We start from the raw sequence: 13,775 nt of genomic DNA, 5'->3' as shown, positions 1-13,775 counted from the left end.
TTCTTTCATTCATTCAACTTTTTAAGCTTATCTCATTCATTCAATGCAACAAACTGCAGGTGTTCATTGAATGAGTACAGCTTCTCTCAATTATTCAGTGCCTCGAGCTAAACGTTTTGTTTCAATGAAAAAGCCTGAACTTGTTCATTCAATGAGTAGAGCTTCACACATTGATTCAATACCACGAGTTCAAGGAACAGATTCAATGAAACAAACTGCACCCATTCATTTAATGATAAAAAGTGCATGTGCTAATTCAATGAGTACAGCTTCTCTCATTGATTCATTTTTTCGAGTTTAAAGTTTTCATTTAATGAAACAAGCTGAAACCAGTGAATCAGCCATTGATTTAAACTTCAAGCAGTAATTCAATGAATCAATCGGCATTCTTAGATTTTATAAGACACGTGTAACTAACTTATGCAGTGAATCAAACCGCTCACATTCATTGAATGAAACAGACTGCACGTCTTAAATCAAAGAGTAGAACTTCTCTTATTTATTCATTATGTCAAGCTTAACTCCTTCATTTAATATAACAAACTGCAATCATTGTGTCAAACCTCAATCATTGATTCAATGAATCAAACGTTATTCATTGATTCAATGAAAGAAACTTCACTCATTTACTTAGCGATTCCAACTGAATTCATCCATTCAATGAATAAAACAGCACTCATTCATTCCATGAAAAAATCTGCACATGCTAATCGAATAAGTAGAGCTTTGCCATTCATTTAATGAAACAAGTTGTATGCTTTCTGTTAAAGAAACCAACTGCATGCATTCATTTAATCAAACAGACTGCTCTCGTTAATTCAATGTGTGGAGCTTCTTTCATTCATTCAATTTTTAAGTTTATCTCATTCATTCAATGTAACAAACTGCAGGTGTTCATTCAATGAGTAGAGCTACTCTCATTTATTCGTTGCCCCTAGCTAAACGTTTTGTTTCAATGAAAAAGCCTGCACTTGTTCATTCAATGAGTAGAGCTTCACACATTGATTCAATACCACGAGTTCAAGGAATCGATTCAATGAAACAAACTACACCCATTCATTTAATGATAAAAAGTGCATGTGTTAATTCAAAGAGTACAGCTTCTCTCATTGATTCATTGTTTCGAGTTTAAAGTTTTCACTTAATGAAACAAGCTGAAACCAGTGAATCAGCCATTGATTTAAACTTCAAACAGTAATTCAATGAATCAATCGGCATTCTTAGATTTAATGAGACAGATGTATCTAACTTATGCAGTGAATCAAACCGCTCACATTCATTGAATGAAAAAGACTGCACGTCATAATTCAAAAAGTAGATCTTCTCTTTTTTATTCATTATGTCAAGCTTAACTCCTTCATTTAATGTAACAAACTGCAAACATTCAATCATTGTGTCAAACCTCAATCATTGATTCAATGAATCAAACCTTATTCATTGATTCAATGAAAGAAACTTCACTCATTTACTTAGTGATTCTAACAGCATTCATCCATTCAATGAATCAAACAGCACTCATTCATTTCATGAAAAAAGCTGCACATGCTGATCGAATAAGTAGAGCTTTGCCATTCATTTAATGAAACAAGTTGCACGCTTTCTGTCAAAGAAACCGACTGCATGCATTCATTTAATCAAACAGACTGCACTCGTTAATTCAATGTGTAGAGCTTCTTTCATTCATTCAACTTTTTAAACTTATCTCATTCATTCAACGCAACAAACTGCAGGTGAAAATTCAATGAGTACAGCTTCTCTCAATTATTCAGTGCCTCGAGCTAAACGTTTTGTTTCAATGAAAAAGCCTGAACTTGTTCATTCAATGAGTAGAGCTTCACACATTGATTCAATACCACGAGTTCAAGGAATAGATTCAATTAAACAAACTACACCCATTCATTTAATGATAAAAAGTGCATGTGCTAATTCAATGAGTACAGCTTCTCTCATTGATTCATCGTTTCGAGTTTAAAGTTTTCATTTAATGAAACAAGCTGAAACCAGTGAATCAGCCATTGATTTAAACTTCAAGCAGTAATTCAATGAATCAATCGGCATTCTTAGATTTTATAAGACACATGTAACTAACTTATGCAGTGAATCAAACCGCTCACATTCATTGAATGAAACAGACTGCACGTCTTAAATCAAAGAGTAGAACTTCTCTTATTTATTCATTATGTCAAGCTTAACTCCTTCATTTAATATAACAAACTGCAATCATTGTGTCAAACCTCAATCATTGATTCAATGAATCAAACGTTATTCATTGATTCAATGAAAGAAACTTCACTCATTTACTTAGCGATTCCAACTGAATTCATCCATTCAATGAATAAAACAGCACTCATTCATTCCATGAAAAAATCTGCACATGCTAATCGAATAAGTAGAGCTTTGCCATTCATTTAATGAAACAAGTTGTATGCTTTCTGTTAAAGAAACCAACTGCATGCATTCATTTAATCAAACAGACTGCTCTCGTTAATTCAATGTGTGGAGCTTCTTTCATTCATTCAATTTTTAAGTTTATCTCATTCATTCAATGTAACAAACTGCAGGTGTTCATTCAATGAGTAGAGCTTCTCACATTGATTCAATACCACGAGTTTAAGGTTTCGATTCAATGAAACAATTTGCACCCATTGATTTAATGACAAAAAGTGCATGTGCTAATTGAATGAGGGCCTCCAGCTTAAAGTTTTCACTTAATGAAACAAGCTGAAACAATTGAATCAGTCATTTATTTAAACTTCAATCATAGATTCAATGAATCAAACGGTAATCTTAAGTTCAATGAGACAGATCTAACGAACCTTTTTAGTGAAACATACTGCACACATTTATTGAATTTACAGACTGCACGTGTTAACTCAAAGAGTAGAACTTCTCTTATTTATTCAATATGTCAAGCTTAACTCCTTCATTTAATATAACAAACAGCAATCATTCAATCATTGTGCCAAACTTCAATCATTGATTCAATGAATCAAACGTCATTCATTGATTGAATGAACGAAACTTAACTTATTTATTTAGTGATTCCAAGAGCATGCATCCATTCAATGAATCAAACAGCACTCATTCATTCCATGAAAATATCTGCACATGCTAATCGAATGAGTAGAGCTTTTGCCATTCATTCAATGATACTAGTTGCACGCTTTCTGTCAAAGAAACCAACTGCCTGCATTCATTTCATCAAGCAGATTGCACTTGTTAATTCAATGTGTAGAGCTTCTTTCATTCAGTCAACGTTTCCAGCTTATATCATGCATTCAATGCAACAAACTGCAGGTGTTCATTCAATGAGTACAGCTACTCTCATTTATTCGTTGCCCCTAGCTAAACGTTTTGTTTCAATGAAAAAGCCAGCACTTGTTCATTCAATGAGTAGAGCTTCACACATTGATTCAATACCACGAGTTCAAGGAATCGATTCAATGAAACAAACTGTACCCATTCATTTAATGATAAAAAGTGCATGTGTTAATTCAAAGAGTACAGCTTCTCTCATTGATTCATTGTTTCGAGTTTAAAGTTTTCACTTAATGAAACAAGCTGAAACCAGTGAATCAGCCATTGATTTAAACTTCAAACAGTAATTCAATGAATCAATCGGCATTCTTAGATTTAATGAGACAGATGTAACTAACTTATGCAGTGAATCAAACCGCTCACATTCATTGAATGAAAAAGACTGCACGTCATAATTCAAAAAGTAGATCTTCTCCTTTTTATTCATTATGTCAAGCTTAACTCCTTCATTTAATGTAACAAACTGCAAACATTCAATCATTGTGTCAAACCTCAATCATTGATTCAATGAATCAAACCTTATTCATTGATTCAATGAAAGAAACTTCACTCATTTACTTAGTGATTCTAACAGCATTCATCCATTCAATGAATCAAACAGCACTCATTCATTTCATGAAAAAAGCTGCACATGCTGATCGAATAAGTAGAGCTTTGCCATTCATTTAATGAAACAAGTTGCACGCTTTCTGTCAAAGAAACCGACTGCATGCATTCATTTAATCAAACAGACTGCACTCGTTAATTCAATGTGTAGAGCTTCTTTCATTCATTCAACTTTTTAAACTTATCTCATTCATTCAACGCAACAAACTGCAGGTGAAAATTCAATGAGTACAGCTTCTCTCAATTATTCAGTGCCTCGAGCTAAACGTTTTGTTTCAATGAAAAAGCCTGAACTTGTTCATTCAATGAGTAGAGCTTCACACATTGATTCAATACCACGAGTTCAAGGAATAGATTCAATTAAACAAACTACACCCATTCATTTAATGATAAAAAGTGCATGTGCTAATTCAATGAGTACAGCTTCTCTCATTGATTCATCGTTTCGAGTTTAAAGTTTTCATTTAATGAAACAAGCTGAAACCAGTGAATCAGCCATTGATTTAAACTTCAAGCAGTAATTCAATGAATCAATCGGCATTCTTAGATTTTATTAGACACATGTAACTAACTTATGCAGTGAATCAAACCGCTCACATTCATTGAATGAAACACAGTGCACGTCTTAAATCAAAGAGTAGAACTTCTCTTATTTATTCATTATGTCAAGCTTAACTCCTTCATTTAATATAACAAACTGCAATCATTGTGTCAAACCTCAATCATTGATTCAATGAATCAAACGTTATTCTTTGATTCAATGAAAGAAACTTCACTCATTTACTTAGCGATTCCAACTGAATTCATCCATTCAATGAATAAAACAGCACTCATTCATTCCATGAAAAAATCTGCACATGCTAATCGAATAAGTAGAGCTTTGCCATTCATTTAATGAAACAAGTTGTATGCTTTCTGTTAAAGAAACCAACTGCATGCATTCATTTAATCAAACAGACTGCTCTCGTTAATTCAATGTGTGGAGCTTCTTTCATTCATTCAATTTTTAAGTTTATCTCATTCATTCAATGTAACAAACTGCAGGTGTTCATTCAATGAGTAGAGCTTCTCACATTGATTCAATACCACGAGTTTAAGGTTTCGATTCAATGAAACAAATTGCACCCATTGATTTAATGACAAAAAGTGCATGTGCTAACTGAATGAGGGCCTCCAGCTTAAAGTTTTCACTTAATGAAACAAGCTGAAACAATTGAATCAGTCATTTATTTAAACTTCAATCATAGATTCAATGAATCAAACGGTAATCTTAGGTTCAATGAGACAGATCTAACGAACCTTTTTAGTGAAACATACTGCACACATTTATTGAATTTACAGACTGCACGTGTTAACTCAAAGAGTAGAACTTCTCTTATTTATTCAATATGTCAAGCTTAACTCCTTCATTTAATATAACAAACTGCAATCATTCAATCATTGTGCCAAACTTCAATCATTGATTCAATGAATCAAACGTCATTCATTGATTGAATGAACGAAACTTAACTTATTTATTTAGTGATTCCAAGAGCATGCATCCATTCAATGAATCAAACAGCACTCATTCATTCCATGAAAATATCTGCACATGCTAATCGAATGAGTAGAGCTTTTGCCATTCATTCAATGATACTAGTTGCACGCTTTCTGTCAAAGAAACCAACTGCCTGCATTCATTTCATCAAGCAGATTGCACTTGTTAATTCAATGTGTAGAGCTTCTTTCATTCAGTCAACGTTTCCAGCTTATATCATGCATTCAATGCAACAAACTGCAGGTGTTCATTCAATGAGTACAGCTACTCTCATTTATTCGTTGCCCCTAGCTAAACGTTTTGTTTCAATGAAAAAGCCAGCACTTGTTTATTCAATGAGTAGAGCTTCACACATTGATTCAATACCACGAGTTCAAGGAATCGATTCAATGAAACAAACTGTACCCATTCATTTAATGATAAAAAGTGCATGTGTTAATTCAAAGAGTACAGCTTCTCTCATTGATTCATTGTTTCGAGTTTAAAGTTTTCACTTAATGAAACAAGCTGAAACCAGTGAATCAGCCATTGATTTAAACTTCAAACAGTAATTCAATGAATCAATCGGCATTCTTAGATTTAATGAGACAGATGTAACTAACTTATGCAGTGAATCAAACCGCTCACATTCATTGAATGAAAAAGACTGCACGTCTTAATTCAAAAAGTAGATCTTCTCCTTTTTATTCATTATGTCAAGCTTAACTCCTTCATTTAATGTAACAAACTGCAAACATTCAATCATTGTGTCAAACCTCAATCATTGATTCAATGAATCAAACCTTATTCATTGATTCAATGAAAGAAACTTCACTCATTTACTTAGTGATTCTAACAGCATTCATCCATTCAATGAATCAAACAGCACTCATTCATTTCATGAAAAAAGCTGCACATGCTGATCGAATAAGTAGAGCTTTGCCATTCATTTAATGAAACAAGTTGGACGCTTTCTGTCAAAGAAACCGACTGCATGCATTCATTTAATCAAACAGACTGCACTCGTTAATTCAATGTGTAGAGCTTCTTTCATTCATTCAAGTTTTTAAACTTATCTCATTCATTCAACGCAACAAACTGCAGGTGTTCATTCAATGAGTACAGCTTCTCTCAATTATTCAGTGCCTCGAGCTAAACGTTTTGTTTCAATGAAAAAGCCTGAACTTGTTCATTCAATGAGTAGAGCTTCACACATTGATTCAATACCACGAGTTCAAGGAATAGATTCAATTAAACAAACTACACCCATTCATTTAATGATAAAAAGTGCATGTGCTAATTCAATGAGTACAGCTTCTCTCATTGATTCATCGTTTCGAGTTTAAAGTTTTCATTTAATGAAACAAGCTGAAACCAGTGAATCAGCCATTGATTTAAACTTCAAGCAGTAATTCAATGAATCAATCGGCATTCTTAGATTTTATAAGACACATGTAACTAACTTATGCAGTGAATCAAACCGCTCACATTCATTGAATGAAACAGACTGCACGTCTTAAATCAAAGAGTAGAACTTCTCTTATTTATTCATTATGTCAAGCTTAACTCCTTCATTTAATATAACAAACAGCAATCATTCAATCATTGTGCCAAACTTCAATCATTGATTCAATGAATCAAACGTCATTCATTGATTGAATGAACGAAACTTAACTTATTTATTTAGTGATTCCAAGAGCATGCATCCATTCAATGAATCAAACAGCACTCATTCATTCCATGAAAATATCTGCACATGCTAATCGAATGAGTAGAGCTTTTGCCATTCATTCAATGATACTAGTTGCACGCTTTCTGTCAAAGAAACCAACTGCCTGCATTCATTTCATCAAGCAGATTGCACTTGTTAATTCAATGTGTAGAGCTTCTTTCATTCAGTCAACGTTTCCAGCTTATATCATGCATTCAATGCAACAAACTGCAGGTGTTCATTCAATGAGTACAGCTACTCTCATTTATTCGTTGCCCCTAGCTAAACGTTTTGTTTCAATGAAAAAGCCAGCACTTGTTCATTCAATGAGTAGAGCTTCACACATTGATTCAATACCACGAGTTCAAGGAATCGATTCAATGAAACAAACTGTACCCATTCATTTAATGATAAAAAGTGCATGTGTTAATTCAAAGAGTACAGCTTCTCTCATTGATTCATTGTTTCGAGTTTAAAGTTTTCACTTAATGAAACAAGCTGAAACCAGTGAATCAGCCATTGATTTAAACTTCAAACAGTAATTCAATGAATCAATCGGCATTCTTAGATTTAATGAGACAGATGTAACTAACTTATGCAGTGAATCAAACCGCTCACATTCATTGAATGAAAAAGACTGCACGTCATAATTCAAAAAGTAGATCTTCTCCTTTTTATTCATTATGTCAAGCTTAACTCCTTCATTTAATGTAACAAACTGCAAACATTCAATCATTGTGTCAAACCTCAATCATTGATTCAATGAATCAAACCTTATTCATTGATTCAATGAAAGAAACTTCACTCATTTACTTAGTGATTCTAACAGCATTCATCCATTCAATGAATCAAACAGCACTCATTCATTTCATGAAAAAAGCTGCACATGCTGATCGAATAAGTAGAGCTTTGCCATTCATTTAATGAAACAAGTTGGACGCTTTCTGTCAAAGAAACCGACTGCATGCATTCATTTAATCAAACAGACTGCACTCGTTAATTCAATGTGTAGAGCTTCTTTCATTCATTCAACTTTTTAAACTTATCTCATTCATTCAACGCAACAAACTGCAGGTGAAAATTCAATGAGTACAGCTTCTCTCAATTATTCAGTGCCTCGAGCTAAACGTTTTGTTTCAATGAAAAAGCCTGAACTTGTTCATTCAATGAGTAGAGCTTCACACATTGATTCAATACCACGAGTTCAAGGAATAGATTCAATTAAACAAACTACACCCATTCATTTAATGATAAAAAGTGCATGTGCTAATTCAATGAGTACAGCTTCTCTCATTGATTCATCGTTTCGAGTTTAAAGTTTTCATTTAATGAAACAAGCTGAAACCAGTGAATCAGCCATTGATTTAAACTTCAAGCAGTAATTCAATGAATCAATCGGCATTCTTAGATTTTATTAGACACATGTAACTAACTTATGCAGTGAATCAAACCGCTCACATTCATTGAATGAAACACAGTGCACGTCTTAAATCAAAGAGTAGAACTTCTCTTATTTATTCATTATGTCAAGCTTAACTCCTTCATTTAATATAACAAACTGCAATCATTGTGTCAAACCTCAATCATTGATTCAATGAATCAAACGTTATTCCTTGATTCAATGAAAGAAACTTCACTCATTTACTTAGCGATTCCAACTGAATTCATCCATTCAATGAATAAAACAGCACTCATTCATTCCATGAAAAAATCTGCACATGCTAATCGAATAAGTAGAGCTTTGCCATTCATTTAATGAAACAAGTTGTATGCTTTCTGTTAAAGAAACCAACTGCATGCATTCATTTAATCAAACAGACTGCTCTCGTTAATTCAATGTGTGGAGCTTCTTTCATTCATTCAATTTTTAAGTTTATCTCATTCATTCAATGTAACAAACTGCAGGTGTTCATTCAATGAGTAGAGCTTCTCACATTGATTCAATACCACGAGTTTAAGGTTTCGATTCAATGAAACAAATTGCACCCATTGATTTAATGACAAAAAGTGCATGTGCTAACTGAATGAGGGCCTCCAGCTTAAAGTTTTCACTTAATGAAACAAGCTGAAACAATTGAATCAGTCATTTATTTAAACTTCAATCATAGATTCAATGAATCAAACGGTAATCTTAGGTTCAATGAGACAGATCTAACGAACCTTTTTAGTGAAACATACTGCACACATTTATTGAATTTACAGACTGCACGTGTTAACTCAAAGAGTAGAACTTCTCTTATTTATTCAATATGTCAAGCTTAACTCCTTCATTTAATATAACAAACTGCAATCATTCAATCATTGTGCCAAACTTCAATCATTGATTCAATGAATCAAACGTCATTCATTGATTGAATGAACGAAACTTAACTTATTTATTTAGTGATTCCAAGAGCATGCATCCATTCAATGAATCAAACAGCACTCATTCATTCCATGAAAATATCTGCACATGCTAATCGAATGAGTAGAGCTTTTGCCATTCATTCAATGATACTAGTTGCACGCTTTCTGTCAAAGAAACCAACTGCCTGCATTCATTTCATCAAGCAGATTGCACTTGTTAATTCAATGTGTAGAGCTTCTTTCATTCAGTCAACGTTTCCAGCTTATATCATGCATTCAATGCAACAAACTGCAGGTGTTCATTCAATGAGTACAGCTACTCTCATTTATTCGTTGCCCCTAGCTAAACGTTTTGTTTCAATGAAAAAGCCAGCACTTGTTTATTCAATGAGTAGAGCTTCACACATTGATTCAATACCACGAGTTCAAGGAATCGATTCAATGAAACAAACTGTACCCATTCATTTAATGATAAAAAGTGCATGTGTTAATTCAAAGAGTACAGCTTCTCTCATTGATTCATTGTTTCGAGTTTAAAGTTTTCACTTAATGAAACAAGCTGAAACCAGTGAATCAGCCATTGATTTAAACTTCAAACAGTAATTCAATGAATCAATCGGCATTCTTAGATTTAATGAGACAGATGTAACTAACTTATGCAGTGAATCAAACCGCTCACATTCATTGAATGAAAAAGACTGCACGTCTTAATTCAAAAAGTAGATCTTCTCCTTTTTATTCATTATGTCAAGCTTAACTCCTTCATTTAATGTAACAAACTGCAAACATTCAATCATTGTGTCAAACCTCAATCATTGATTCAATGAATCAAACCTTATTCATTGATTCAATGAAAGAAACTTCACTCATTTACTTAGTGATTCTAACAGCATTCATCCATTCAATGAATCAAACAGCACTCATTCATTTCATGAAAAAAGCTGCACATGCTGATCGAATAAGTAGAGCTTTGCCATTCATTTAATGAAACAAGTTGGACGCTTTCTGTCAAAGAAACCGACTGCATGCATTCATTTAATCAAACAGACTGCACTCGTTAATTCAATGTGTAGAGCTTCTTTCATTCATTCAACTTTTTAAACTTATCTCATTCATTCAACGCAACAAACTGCAGGTGTTCATTCAATGAGTACAGCTTCTCTCAATTATTCAGTGCCTCGAGCTAAACGTTTTGTTTCAATGAAAAAGCCTGAACTTGTTCATTCAATGAGTAGAGCTTCACACATTGATTCAATACCACGAGTTCAAGGAATAGATTCAATTAAACAAACTACACCCATTCATTTAATGATAAAAAGTGCATGTGCTAATTCAATGAGTACAGCTTCTCTCATTGATTCATCGTTTCGAGTTTAAAGTTTTCATTTAATGAAACAAGCTGAAACCAGTGAATCAGCCATTGATTTAAACTTCAAGCAGTAATTCAATGAATCAATCGGCATTCTTAGATTTTATAAGACACATGTAACTAACTTATGCAGTGAATCAAACCGCTCACATTCATTGAATGAAACAGACTGCACGTCTTAAATCAAAGAGTAGAACTTCTCTTATTTATTCATTATGTCAAGCTTAACTCCTTCATTTAATATAACAAACAGCAATCATTCAATCATTGTGCCAAACTTCAATCATTGATTCAATGAATCAAACGTCATTCATTGATTGAATGAACGAAACTTAACTTATTTATTTAGTGATTCCAAGAGCATGCATCCATTCAATGAATCAAACAGCACTCATTCATTCCATGAAAATATCTGCACATGCTAATCGAATGAGTAGAGCTTTTGCCATTCATTCAATGATACTAGTTGCACGCTTTCTGTCAAAGAAACCAACTGCCTGCATTCATTTCATCAAGCAGATTGCACTTGTTAATTCAATGTGTAGAGCTTCTTTCATTCAGTCAACGTTTCCAGCTTATATCATGCATTCAATGCAACAAACTGCAGGTGTTCATTCAATGAGTACAGCTACTCTCATTTATTCGTTGCCCCTAGCTAAACGTTTTGTTTCAATGAAAAAGCCAGCACTTGTTCATTCAATGAGTAGAGCTTCACACATTGATTCAATACCACGAGTTCAAGGAATCGATTCAATGAAACAAACTGTACCCATTCATTTAATGATAAAAAGTGCATGTGTTAATTCAAAGAGTACAGCTTCTCTCATTGATTCATTGTTTCGAGTTTAAAGTTTTCACTTAATGAAACAAGCTGAAACCAGTGAATCAGCCATTGATTTAAACTTCAAACAGTAATTCAATGAATCAATCGGCATTCTTAGATTTAATGAGACAGATGTAACTAACGTATGCAGTGAATCAAACCGCTCACATTCATTGAATGAAAAAGACTGCACGTCATAATTCAAAAAGTAGATCTTCTCCTTTTTATTCATTATGTCAAGCTTAACTCCTTCATTTAATGTAACAAACTGCAAACATTCAATCATTGTGTCAAACCTCAATCATTGATTCAATGAATCAAACCTTATTCATTGATTCAATGAAAGAAACTTCACTCATTTACTTAGTGATTCTAACAGCATTCATCCATTCAATGAATCAAACAGCACTCATTCATTTCATGAAAAAAGCTGCACATGCTGATCGAATAAGTAGAGCTTTGCCATTCATTTAATGAAACAAGTTGGACGCTTTCTGTCAAAGAAACCGACTGCATGCATTCATTTAATCAAACAGACTGCACTCGTTAATTCAATGTGTAGAGCTTCTTTCATTCATTCAACTTTTTAAACTTATCTCATTCATTCAACGCAACAAACTGCAGGTGAAAATTCAATGAGTACAGCTTCTCTCAATTATTCAGTGCCTCGAGCTAAACGTTTTGTTTCAATGAAAAAGCCTGAACTTGTTCATTCAATGAGTAGAGCTTCACACATTGATTCAATACCACGAGTTCAAGGAATAGATTCAATTAAACAAACTACACCCATTCATTTAATGATAAAAAGTGCATGTGCTAATTCAATGAGTACAGCTTCTCTCATTGATTCATCGTTTCGAGTTTAAAGTTTTCATTTAATGAAACAAGCTGAAACCAGTGAATCAGCCATTGATTTAAACTTCAAGCAGTAATTCAATGAATCAATCGGCATTCTTAGATTTTATTAGACACATGTAACTAACTTATGCAGTGAATCAAACCGCTCACATTCATTGAATGAAACACAGTGCACGTCTTAAATCAAAGAGTAGAACTTCTCTTATTTATTCATTATGTCAAGCTTAACTCCTTCATTTAATATAACAAACTGCAATCATTGTGTCAAACCTCAATCATTGATTCAATGAATCAAACGTTATTCTTTGATTCAATGAAAGAAACTTCACTCATTTACTTAGCGATTCCAACTGAATTCATCCATTCAATGAATAAAACAGCACTCATTCATTCCATGAAAAAATCTGCACATGCTAATCGAATAAGTAGAGCTTTGCCATTCATTTAATGAAACAAGTTGTATGCTTTCTGTTAAAGAAACCAACTGCATGCATTCATTTAATCAAACAGACTGCTCTCGTTAATTCAATGTGTGGAGCTTCTTTCATTCATTCAATTTTTAAGTTTATCTCATTCATTCAATGTAACAAACTGCAGGTGTTCATTCAATGAGTAGAGCTTCTCACATTGATTCAATACCACGAGTTTAAGGTTTCGATTCAATGAAACAAATTGCACCCATTGATTTAATGACAAAAAGTGCATGTGCTAACTGAATGAGGGCCTCCAGCTTAAAGTTTTCACTTAATGAAACAAGCTGAAACAATTGAATCAGTCATTTATTTAAACTTCAATCATAGATTCAATGAATCAAACGGTAATCTTAGGTTCAATGAGACAGATCTAACGAACCTTTTTAGTGAAACATACTGCACACATTTATTGAATTTACAGACTGCACGTGTTAACTCAAAGAGTAGAACTTCTCTTATTTATTCAATATGTCAAGCTTAACTCCTTCATTTAATATAACAAACTGCAATCATTCAATCATTGTGCCAAACTTCAATCATTGATTCAATGAATCAAACGTCATTCATTGATTGAATGAACGAAACTTAACTTATTTATTTAGTGATTCCAAGAGCATGCATCCATTCAATGAATCAAACAGCACTCATTCATTCCATGAAAATATCTGCACATGCTAATCGAATGAGTAGAGCTTTTGCCATTCATTCAATGATACTAGTTGCACGCTTTCTGTCAAAGAAACCAACTGCCTGCA

Source organism: Chiloscyllium punctatum, chromosome 27 (assembly GCF_047496795.1).
Source record: "Chiloscyllium punctatum isolate Juve2018m chromosome 27, sChiPun1.3, whole genome shotgun sequence".
Classification (NCBI taxonomy): Eukaryota; Metazoa; Chordata; class Chondrichthyes; order Orectolobiformes; family Hemiscylliidae; genus Chiloscyllium; species Chiloscyllium punctatum.
Note: the sequence above shows the minus strand (reverse complement) of the source record.